General features: G+C 32.1%; 1 pseudogene; it reads right to left on the reverse strand.

Annotated features, from left to right (window-relative positions):
- LOC111719460 overlaps nt 1-11,644 on the reverse strand; it is a 139,030-nt pseudogene extending 127,386 nt beyond the window's left edge.
- Nucleotides 11,645-13,135: the final 1,491 nt, after the last annotated feature.

The raw sequence follows: 13,135 nt of genomic DNA on the forward strand, positions 1-13,135 counted from the left end.
AATAGATCTTTGGAGAAAACTGAATGGAGACAGAAAGGAGTTTACTTTTTTTCTGAGCAGTTCATGGAACCTATACAAAAAATTGACCATGTGATAGGGCACAAAACCCTCAAATGCAGAAATGCAGAAAGGCAGAAATAACAAATATATTTTTTTTCAGATCACGATGCAATAAAAATTATATTCAATAAAGGGCCAGGGGAATAGCCCAAAAAGACATTGGAAATGAAATAATTCATCCTTAAGAATGAATGGGTAAAACAACAAAACATAGAGACAATGAACAACTTCATCCAAGAGAATAACGATAATGAGATAACATCCCAAAATTTGTGTGATGCAGCCCAAGTGGTTATAAAGGGAAATTTTATATCTCTCGATGCTTACTTGCATAAAATAATGATAAGATCAATGAATTGGGCTTACAATTTAAGAAACTAGAAAAAATAACAAATTAAAACCCTCAATAAAATATCAATTTTGAAATTCTGAAAATAAAAGGGGAGATTAATAAAATCAAAAATGAGAAAACTATTGAATTAATAAATAAAACTAAGTGTTGGTTTTATGAAAAACCCGGCAAAATAGATATCTTTATTTAATTTGACTAGAAAAAGGAAAGAAGAAAATCAAATTGTTGGTCTCAAAAATGAAAAAGGAGAACTTTGCACCAATAAAGAGGGAGTTAGAGCAATAATTGTGGGTTATGTTGCCCAACTATATGGCAATAAATTTGATAATCTAAATGAAATGGAGTAATAGCTACAAAAATATAGATTACCTAGGTTAACGGAAGAGGAAATAAATTATTTAAATTGTCCCATTATAGAAAATGAAATAGAATAAGCCATTAATGAACTAATTAAGAAAAAAAATCTCCAGGATCAGCTGGATTTACATGTGAATTCTACCAAACCTTCCAAGAACAATTAATTCCAATAGTATAAATAAACTATTTGAAGAAACTGGGAAAAAAAAGGAGTCCTACCAAATTCCTTTTATAACACTGTTATGGTGCTGATATCTAAATCAGGTAGAGTAAAAACAGAGAAAGAAAATTGTAGACCAATTTCCCTCATGAATATTGATGCAAAATTTTTAAATAAAATATTAGCAAAGAGATTACAAAAAATCATCCCCAGGATAATACATCATAACCAAGTAGGATTTATACCAGGAATGCAGGTTTAATATTTAGAATATTAATGAAATGAAATATTATTTCATTTAATATTATTTAATATTAACTTAATATTAATATTAGTATTAATATTTAATAATAAAGAAAAACTATTATTCTAATAGTCTAATAGTAAGTCAACTATATCAATATTCAATCATTGGATTAGATCATATGATCATCACATATGATTACCTCAATAGATGTAGAAAAATCATTTGATAAAATCCATTCCTATTAAAAACACTAGAAAGTATGAAGAATAATTTGGATTTTTTCATAAAATGATCAGTAGCATCTATTTAAAACCATCAGCAAGTATTATATGTAATAGAGACAAACTAAAACCATTCCCAATAACTTCAGAAATGAAATAAGGCTTTCCACTATCACCATTACTATTCAATATTGTATTAGAAATGTTAGTTTTGGTAATAAAATAAGAAGAGGAGATGAAGGGATTTAGAGTAGGTTCTGAGGAAACCAAATTATCACTTTTTGCAGATTATATGATGGCATACTTAGTGAACCTTAGAGAATCAACTAAAAAACTACTAGAAACAATTCATAACTTTAGCAAAGTTGCAGGATACAAAATAAATCCACAAAAATGACCAGCATTTTATACATTGCTAACAAAATCCAGGAGCAAGAGATACAAAAAGAAATTACATTCAAAATAATTGTTGATTGGAAAAAATATTTTGGAATCTATCTCCCAATGGAAAGTCATAAACTACATAAACATAACTGCAAAATACTTTCCACACAAATAAAGTCAGATCTAATCAGTTGGAAAAATATCAAGTGCTAATGGAAAGGCCTAAAGTATATAGTAAAAATGACAATACTACATAAATTAATCTACTTATTCAGTACTATGCCAATCAAACTCCCCAAAACTATTTTCCATATCAAGAAAATTAATAATAAAGTTCATCTAGAAGAAAAAAAAGTCAAGAATTTCAAGGGAATTAATGAAAAAATTCTAATGAAGGTGGTCTACTTGTGCCAGACCTGGAACTATATTATAAAACAGAGGTTATCAAAACCATTTGGAACCATTTGGCTAAGAAATAAGGTAGTCAATCAGTGGAATAGGTTAGGATCACAGGACAAAATAGTCATTAATTATAGCAATCTAATGTTTGACAAACTCAAAGACCCCAGCTTTTGGAATAAGAACTCACTTTTTGACAAAAAACTGCTGTGAAAATTGGAATCTAGTATGGCAGAAACTAGGCAGTGACCCACACCTAACACCACATGTCAAGATAAGATCTAAATGGGTTCACGATTTAGACATAATGAGTGATGTTATAAGCAAATTAGAATATAGGATAGTTTACTGCTCCCAATCTGTGGAGAAGCAAAAAATTTGTGTCCTAAGAAGACCTAAAACTTATAATTGAACACAAGATAGATAATTTTGATTATATTAAGTTTAAAAACTTTTGTACAAACAAAACTTATTCAGACAAGATCAGAAGAGAAGCAATAAATTGGGAAATTATTTTTAAATTTAAGTGTTCTGATAAAGGCCTCATTTCTAAAATATAAAGAGAATTGACTTCAGTTCATCCTCCAGTTGATAAGTAATCAAAGAATATGAACAGATAATTTTCAGATGAAGAAATTAAAGCTATTTCTATTTGGGCAGAGCCAAGATGGAAGAGAGGACACATATGTCTAGCTAAGCTCTCCATTACCGTCACATTACTTTTTTATGAAAGGCCTCAGAATTAATGCTTGACTGTCAAAACCCATGAATATTGGGAGCACAATACATTACCAACAGAAGATAATCTTGAAATTCACCAGCAAGGGTCTGTTTTTATTTGTGGGTGTTAACAAATAGGCCAGGCACAGCTTCAGGGAAATAGACAATAAGAGCATGGAAACAACTCACACTGAGCAGTCCAGAAGGGTTTTGAGGGATGGTCTCAGCAGGCAGAAAATCTGCAGGGAGAACTTTACCACATATAGACTATTTTTCTCTGGCAGCAAGCCAGGTATAAACTCGGGGGGGTAAAGACTGTAATCCCCAAAAACTAGAGTCTCTCCGGACCTGGCCACACCCCACCTAGCACTGTGAGGGACTCAGCAAGATCTCAGCATGCAACCACTGGTACCAGTTCAGATGCTGACCACAGCATAGACTCTGAACCCAATGCAGATACTGATCCCAGCACAGCCATTGCTGTCTCACTACTGCTTCACTGTTACTTCCTGTTGTCATTTGAGGAAGCTTGGTAACACCACACTGGCCCAAAAATCAGACTGCAGGTTTTTTTTTTTTGTTTTTTTTTTGGGGGGGATTGATAATTATTATATATTATTATTATTACATATATATTATATATATATATATTTCTTTTTCTTCTCTTATTGCTGTAATAGAAGTTCTAGTATGATATTGAATAATAATGCTGATAATTTGGGCATCATTTATTGATTTCTGATTTTATCGGGAAGTTTTCTAGCAAATACCTCTTATAGAAAATGCTAACTGATGTGTTTAGAAAGATATTGTTTAAACTTTTAAGAAAAGCTTCACTTATTCATATGTTTTCTAATATTTTTATAGAAACAGGTGTTATGTTTTTATCAAATACTTTTTCTCTATCGAGATAGTCATCTGGTTTTTATTGGATTTTGTTACTTATGTGGTTAATTATGCTGATAATTTTTCTAATATTTAACCAGTTGTGCTACAATCTCCTAACTAACATTTCATTAATTTTTTGCATCAATATTCATTAGAGAAATTTCTCTATAATTTTCTTTGTTGGTTTTACTCTTCCTCATTTAGTACCAGTACCATATTTGTGTCATATAGAAATTTGGTAGAACTCCTTCATCAATTTTCTAAATAATTTTTATATAGTACTGAGATTAAGGGTTTTTTTTAAATACTGGTTATTTCTATTTTTAATGGAATAATGTTTAATATTAATGTCAGTAATATGTTTTTCTTAATGAGAAATATCTACTTACTAACATTTCTCATATGTTTTGCTTCTTTTGAAATGTTAAAATTAGAATTTAAATAATCTTTTAAAATGAGTGATTCACTTCAGATCTAGAATGTCCCAAATTTGCATAGAAAATAGATCTATTCACAATGAGTTCATGACTCTCAGGAAATAATTAGCTTTTACTGTGAAGGGATTCAGTGATGATTCTTGTGAGGAATTAAATGGGATTTAATTCTCAAGCAGTGTGAGTTCTATTTAATTCAATAAGAATCATTAAAATCTAAGACAGGAATAAAATTGATCCAGGCCTCAGGTGTTGTATAATCTCAATATAATTAAGAAGTATTAGAACTATAACTCTTAACACTCCAATCAGAAAAAAAAAAAAAGGGTATTGGAAGTCATGAGGCAAAACGTTACTATAAAAAGTTTAAGAATTTTATAAAACCATTGAAATGGTTCCACTATTCATTCATCTCTTCAGACAACATCTGAAAATTTCAATTTAACTGTGGGCAGCATATTTTAAAAGGACACTGATGAGCTAGCTGATTAGTCTCTAATGTAGAATGACCAATGGTGGTGAAAAAACTGGAGATTATGCCAAACAAATCTTTAATGAAAGAATTTATAATGTTTATCTTGAATAATAGTACTTAAGATGACTATGATAAATATTTTAAGGTTTTGAAAACTGTCTTGAAAGACATATTATGCAATCATTTCTACTCAGTGCAGAGCTTCAGGTAATGAATGACTTTTTATCAATTATATTGTAGTAAAATTTTTATTTTCTATGGGTGTGGTTTAGACTTCATAGTCATGGAAAATACTCCAACTAGGGAATTCCTTTTCGGATTCTTTTTACTTATTCTAGCTGGTCAACAATAAGGTATTGAGTGAATATATATTAAAACATAGGATTGATATAAGAAAAAAATAAAACTTTGTATTGGAGTTATACAAAAATGAAGTGCCTTGACTTTGGAGATAAAATATTACTTTTTGATGTAAAAAGATGGATGGATATTTCTCATGTATATTATAAAATAGGTTCTTTTTCTACCACATGTTGGACAATATAGTTAAAACATATTGAGACTGATTATGGCAGTGTAAATAGAGAGACTAAAGTTGTAATCAGGAAAAAAAAAACATCAATTTGAATTATGCCTAATATGTATCCTCAATGCATTATGAATAGCAAGTAATTATTTCTCTCAATTTTGTATTCTTCATCAGTAAAATGTGGATAGTAACTCCAACTTTATACTGTTCTTGTGAAGATCAAATGAATTAACTTAGATAAAAAATTTTGTAAAATTTTTTACAATAATTATAAATGATAATTGTTAATATTATGATCTCTAACATATCCTTTACTATAAGATGATGTGATTCTGACAGATTTATATGGTATTACTTATATAAACTTGTAATTTCAAAGCTAGAATGAACATAGACAAAATCAAATCCAGCTCCTCTATTCAAATACAAGTAAGCCAAGAACAAAAAAGTACAAATAAGTTATCCAAGATTGAACTCATTAAATGGGAAAAAAAAACTGGGAGGAAGTCTCAGACTTTTATGTTTCAGTCCATCTTACTTCATAAAAGACAAATTGATAATTTTTAAACTGTTGGTTTTTATAGAATTTTCAATAATTTACTTTTTCTTTATGTGGTAATTGAACACTATGATGCTAAGATTTTTTTCCCCTTTTTTCATTTTTTTTCATAATGCTTAGCATAAAACCAGTCATATAATAAGCATTTAATATATGTCACTTGATAGATATAACACGTTGCTTTTTTATGAGGTGAGAATTCTTTTTTTATTATTATAGCTTTTTATTGACAGAACATATGCCTAGGTAATTTTTTACAACATTATCCCTTGCACTCACTTCTGTTCCAACTTTTCCCTTCCCTCCCTTCACTCCCTCTCCTAGATGGCAAGCAGTCTTATACATGTTAGATGTTATAGGATATACTAGATACAGTACATGTGTGCAGAACCGAACAGTTTTCTTGTTGCACAGAAAGAACTGGATTCGGTAGGTAAAAATAACCTGGGAAGAAAAACAAAAAATGCAAACAGTTTACACTCATTTCCCCGTGTTTCTTCTCTGGGTGTAGCTACTTCTGTCCATCATTGATCAATTGGAACTGAATTGGATCTGTTCTTTTTCAAAGAAATCCACTTCCATCAGAATACATCCTCATACAGTATTATTGTTGAAGTATATAATGCTCTCCTGGTTCTGCTCATTTCTCTTAGCATCAGTTCATGTAATGTCCTCAAAGCCTCTCTGTATTCATCCTGCTGGTCATTTCTTATAGAACAATAATATTCCAAAACATTCATATACCAAATTTACCCAACCATTCTCAATTGATGGGCATCCACTCAGTTTCACTTCTAGCCACTACAAACAGGGTGACAAAACATTTGGCAATACTGGTCCCTTTCCTTCTTTTAGTATCTCCTTTAAAACCCAGTAGAAACACTTTGGATCAAAGGGTATGACGTTTGATAACGGGCATAATTCCAGATTCTTCCAGGATGGTTGGATCATTCCTCCACCAACAATGTATCAGTGTATTTTCCTGCATCCCCTCAACACTCAAATTATTTTTTCCTGTCATTTAGCCAATCTGACAAGGTGTGGTATCTCACGTTGTTTAATTTGCATTTTTGATTAATTGATTTGGAACCTCTTTATATGAGTGGTAATGATTTCAATATCATCTGAAAATTTTGTTCTTTCCTTTGACCAATCAATTGGAGAATGGTTTCTTATACATTGAGCGCTCTATATATTTTAGAAATGGGCCTTTATCGAACCTTTAATTTTGAAGATGTTTTCCCCGTTTGTTTTCCCTTCATCTTGTTTACATTATTTTGTTTTAAAAGCTTTTAATAAAATTTTGTATTTTGTGATCAATAATGTTCTCTGTTCTCTTTATCCAAATTTCTTCCCTCCTCCACAAGTCTGAGAATAAACTATCCTATATTCCTCAATTTGTTTATAATCTTGTTTTTTTTCTATATCATGGACCCATTTTGATCTTATCTTGGTATACGGTGTTAAGGTGGGTCCATGCCTAATTTCTATCTAATTTCCAGTTATCCAGCAGTTTTGTCAAATAATGAATTCTTATCCCAAAAGTTAGGATCTTTGGGTTTGTCAAACTAAATTGCTATATTATATTCTTCTTTGAACCTAACCTGTTCCACTGATCAACTAATCTATTTCTTACCAATACCAAATGGTTTTGGTGACTTTTTATAATATGTTTTTAGATCGGTAACAGGGCCACCTTCATTTGATTTTTTTTTTCATTAATTTTTTGAGATTTTTGATCTTTTATTACTCCATATGAATTTTGTTGTTATTTTTCTAGATCATTAAAATATTTTCTTGGAAGTCTGATTGGTATACACAAATAAATATATTAGTTTAGGATATTGTCATCTTTATTATATTTGCTCGATTATCCAGGAGCACTTAAAACAATTGTTTAGGTTGACTTTATTTGTGTGGAAAGTTTTTTTGTAATTTTGCTCATATAACTCCTGACTTTCCTTTGGAAATTTCCAAATATTTTATGCTGTTGACAATTATTCTGAATTTTTCTCTTTGTATCTCTTGCTGTTAATTTTGTTTGATGTATAAAAATGTGAGGTTTAAAATTATTTTATAATATGCAACTTTCTAAACTTTTTTTTGGAATTTGGTTCTCTAATTATACCATCTATCATCTGAAAAAGTAAGTTTGGTTTCCTCACTGCCTATTCTGATTCCTTTTCCTTTCTCGACTCTTATTGCCGAGGCTAATGTTTCAATACATTTTGAATAATAATGGTGACAGTGGGCAACCTTCCCTCCAGATTTACGGAAAATTCCAGTTTTTCCCCATTGCATTGATCTTCATGGTTTTAAATATATGCTCCCCTGACTATTTTAAGAAAAAACCATTTTTCCCATACTGTCAAGTGTTTTTTATTGGAAGGATGCTGGATTTTAAAATGCTTTTCTCATCTTTTGAAAATTCATATGTTTTTTTTTTGGTTACTGAATAGTCAATTCTAATATTGAACCAACATTGCATTCCTGGTATAAACCTACTTGGTCATATTTTTTCCTAGGAATGATTTTCTTAATCTTTTTTAATATTTTATTTAAAGTTTTACATCGTATTCATTAGAAATTTCTTAATTTTCTTTTCTGTTTTCAGCCTACCTGGTTTAGGTATCAGTACTATTCGGCTAAAAGGAGTTTGGTGGACTCCTTAAACTTTGTTTTCAAATAGTTTTAAACATTGGGGAATTGTTCTTTAAATGTTTGGTGAATTACATTTAAATCCATCTGGTCCTGGGGATTTTCTTAGGGGTGGTTAATTCTTGTTCTTTTCTTCAAAGATGGAATGTTTAGGATTTTTTCTTCCTCTGTTAATCTGGGCAAGCTATATTTTTTGAAGGTATTCTTCCATTTCATTTGTTGTCAAATTTTTATAAAGTTGGGAAAGTAATTCCTAATTATTGTAATTTCCCTCTTCATTAGTGGCGAGTTCTCCTTTCGTTTTTAAGACTAACAATTTGATTTTCCTTTTTTTTTAATCAGATTTACTAAGGGTTTTTTTTATTTTGTTTTTTTCATAGAACCAACTCTTGTTTTATTAATTAACTACTTTTTACTTTCAATTTTTATTGATCTCTTTTTATTTTAAATTTTGATTTTGGCCTAAAGGGTTTTAATTTGTCCTTTTTCCCATTTTTAGTTGCAAACCCTTCTTGACCTTCCTTTCTTATTTTATGCAAGTGGCCTCTAGAATGAAATTTCCCTTATTACCCTTTGGCTGCATCCCACACATTTTTGGATGATGTCTCCTTATTGTTTTTTCTTGGGTGAATTTTTAATTATGTTAGATTTGGGTTTCACCCAACTTCTTTTATGAATTATTTGTTTCAATTTTTTTTCTACTTTCCCCTGCTTTTGTTGAGTGTAATTTTTATTCTATCGGTCTGAAAAGATGCATTTTATTTCTCCTTGCATTTAGTTTGGGTTTTTATATCCTAATATTGGTTATTTTTGTAAGGTTCCATAACGTGAAAAGAAAGTTTTTCTGCCCATTTTTTTTCCCGGGTCTATTATTCTAACTTTTTCAGTATTCTTTTCCCTTTGACTTCTTTTTTTTATTTTGGTTTTTTATCTAACTGAGAGTGCGGTTGAGATCTCCCACGTTATAGTTTTCCATCATTTCTTCTTCGCTCTTAATTTCTTTAAAATTTAATGCTACCCACTTTCAATTATGTTTTAAATTGATATTGCTTATTATTTATGCTACCCTTTAGAGATAGAGGGGCCCTTCATTCTTTTAAAGATCAATTTTTTTTTTGATCTGAGATCAGGATGGTACCCGGTTTTTTGACTTCACCTGAAGATAGTAGATTTTTCCCATCCTTTACCTTTATTTTCCCAATTCCCGCTTCAGGTGTGTTTCCTTAAACAATATATTTAGGATTCAACTTTAATCCATTCTGCTAATTGCTTCCTCTTTATGGGGGGTTTACCCCATTCATATTTTTGGATAAAATTACCAATTCTGTATTACTTGCCACTTGTAACTCCTATTTATGTTTTTCTCCCTTCTTTTCCCTTACCCCCTTACCAAATTATTAAACATGTAGCACACTTACTTCTCACACCCTCCTTTTAGTATCCCTCCCCCACCTTAGAGTTCCTCCCAATCTTACTCCTTTCCCTCCAGTTTCCGTATTCCCTTCTGTTATTATTCCTTCCCTTTTCCTTTTTCCTTCTCCTTTTCAATAAAATGGGAGAAGTTTTCCATTGAATATTTCCAAAATTTTTTTCAAAAGTCAACTTTCAAAATCCAATTATTCATCCCCTCCATTCTTTCTCTCGATATAATAGGTTTTTTGCCTCTTTGTGAGATATGTACCCCCACTTTCCCTTTTTCTGATCCAATGTCCTTTCCACCTCAATTTCTAGAACAAGGTATACGTGTTTTTTTAAATCTTTACAGCAAAATATAGTTCCCAAGATTTCTTTTACCTTTTTTAAATTTTTTTGAGTTCTATTTTGCAGACAAACTTCTTGTTAAGTTCTGGTTTTTCACCAAAATAGGTGAAATTACTTATTTTTGTGACCATCTTCTTCCTGAAAAGATGCTCATTCTGGCTGGGTTTATTTTTTGGTTGCATACTGGTTCCACCTTTTGGAATATCATATTCAGACCCTTCGATCTTTTAATGTGGATGCTGCTAGATCTTGGGTGATCTTTTTATTGTTTTCTATTTTGAATCGGGTTTTCTAGCCGCTTGGTATTTTTTTCCTTTGTTTGGGGTTCTATTTCCATATATTTTTGGTGTTTTGATTTTGGATCCCTTTCGTGGGTGATCGCCTTTCACTGTCTTTTTACCCTCTGTTTCTTGACCTTTGGGCAGTTCTCTTTGATAATTTGGAAAATAGTGTCCAGGCTCTTTTTTCATTGTATTTTTCTGGGGTCCAAAACCGATTGTCTCTCCTAGACCTGTTTTCCAGGTCTGTTGTTTTCCCCAGAAGGTATTTCACATTTTTTCCATTGTTTTTTGGTTTTCTTGGAATTTTCTTGTCTCCTCAGGTATTCAATTCCATTTGTTCTATTCTATTTTCAATGAAATGTTTTCTTCACTTTTTTTTATATCTTTTCTAATTGTCCAATTTGTTCTTGGGATGTTTTCCATTTCAAAATTTTATTCTTTAGGGGATTTTTTCTGTTTCAGTTCACTAATCCATTTTTCAAGGATTTGCTTTATCCACTCTGTCTTTAAATGGGAAATGACTTCTCCAGACTCTCTTATCCTCCCTCCTTTTCCCATTTTTTCTTCAGCCTCTTCTGAATTCTTTTTAATTTCTTCTATGAGATTATCTGTTGGGGAACAGATGATCTCCTTTGGGATTCACCTGAGATAATCTGTTTTAGTCTCCCCAGGGTTTAGAGTCTTTTCTGTCCGTATAAAAGCTGTCAATCGTTAAGGTCCTTTTCAACTTTTTCATTTGTCAAGAAGAATCGGACAAACAGCAAAGAAAAAAAAGGAAAAAAACCCAAATGGAATCTGCTTTTTGGGGGAAGGGGTGGGTCCTTTTGGCTTCCTACAGACGGCAGGGGCAGCAGCAGGCATTAAGGACTGAGCTGTGCCTGTGCTCAAGACTCGAGGCGGCTGGACATGGGGGAGGGGTGGCCAGGTCTCAAGGAACTCCAGCTGTTTGGGGTTTTATTCTTCACCCCCGGTGTTTTTAGCTTCTCTGGTGGGCTACTGACTTGCTGCCAGGGCAAAGTATCCAAGCCTGTAGCAAAGCTCTCCCCACAGAGGTGGCTGAGATCACACCCCAGCCCCCTCGGGTTTGCTCGGCTGTGAGCTTCCTGCCAAGCTCTTGCTGCTGCTGTCTGCCCTCAGCCTGTGCCTGATGTAAAACCATCCCGTCCTCGAGCAAAAACAGACCTTTCCTGGAGAATCTCAAGGATGTCTTCTCTTAGTAACTTTTTGTGGGGTTTTTTTTTCAGTCAGGCATTAATTCAGAGGCTTGTAATGAGATGGATTCTGAGAGAAAATGTGGAGCTTACACAGCTCTGTGCCTCCTCGCCGCCATCTTGGCCGGAAGTTAGCACCACTTGCTTTTCACAACCCTCCCTTTTCAGTATCCTCTCTCCCCCCACCTTAGAGATCCTCCCCCTATCTTACCTTTTCTCCTCACAATTCCCTTCCATTTAGCTTACTCCTTCCCTTTTCACTTTTCCCCCTCCCACTTTTCAATGAGGAGAAGTTTCACCATAAATCGAATATGTCTAATATTTTTTCTCTTTAAGCTAATTATGATGGTATAAGATAAACACTATGTTCATCCCCCTTTATTCTTTCTCTCAGATATAATAGGTTTACTTTCCCTCTTTGTGAGACATAGTACCCCCACTTTACCCTTTTCCGGGTACAATTTCCTTTCTATCTCTAGTTTCTAGAACAGAGAATACATGTTATATATCTTTATAGCAGAAATATACTTCCCAAGATTTCTTTTTATCTTTTTAGGTTTCTATTGAGTTCTCTATTTGTAGATCAAACTTTTTGTTTAGTTTTGGTTTTTTCATCAAAAATAGATGAAATTCACTTATTTCATTGAATGTTCATCTTCTTCCCTGGAAAAAGATGCTCATTTTGGCTGGGTAAATTATTTTTGGCTACATACCAAGTTCCTTAGACTTTCAAATTATCATATTTTAGGCCTCTTGATACTTTAATGTGGACATTACTAGATCCTGAGTAATCCTTATTTTGGCTCCTCTATATTTGAATTGATTTTTTCTATCAGCTTGCAGTATTTTTTCCTTTGTATGGCAATTCTGGACTTTGGCCACTATATTTCTTGGTATTTTGATTTTAGGTTTCCTTTCTGTAGGTGATTAATTAATTCTTTCAATTTCTATTTTACCCTCTGTTTCTATGATTTCTGGGCAGTTCTCTTTGATAATTTCCTGGAAAATAGTGTCCAAGCTCTTTTTTTTTCTTCATGTTTTTCAGGGAGTCCAATAATTCTCAGATTGTTTCTCCTAGATCTATTTTCCAGGTCTGTTATTTTCCCAAGAAGGTATTTGACATTTTTTTCCATTGTTTCATTTTTTTAGTTTTGCTTGACTGATTCTTGGTGAGTCCTCGAGTCATTCAATTCCATTTGTTCGATTCTGATTTTCAATGAAGTATTTTCTTCACTCACTTGCTTTATATATTTTTCTAATTGGCCAATTGATTTTTTAAATGAGTTGTTTTGTTCTATGGAATTTTTTCCGATTTTTCCCATTTTATTTTTTAGAGAGCTATTTTCTTTTTCCAACTCATTAATTCTGTTTTTCAAGAATTTGATTTCTTTATCCACTCTATCTTTAAATGAGTGGGATGACTTATCCAGACTCTTTTG

This window comes from Sarcophilus harrisii, chromosome 1 (genome assembly GCF_902635505.1).
Source record: "Sarcophilus harrisii chromosome 1, mSarHar1.11, whole genome shotgun sequence".
NCBI classification, from domain to species: domain Eukaryota; kingdom Metazoa; phylum Chordata; class Mammalia; order Dasyuromorphia; family Dasyuridae; genus Sarcophilus; species Sarcophilus harrisii.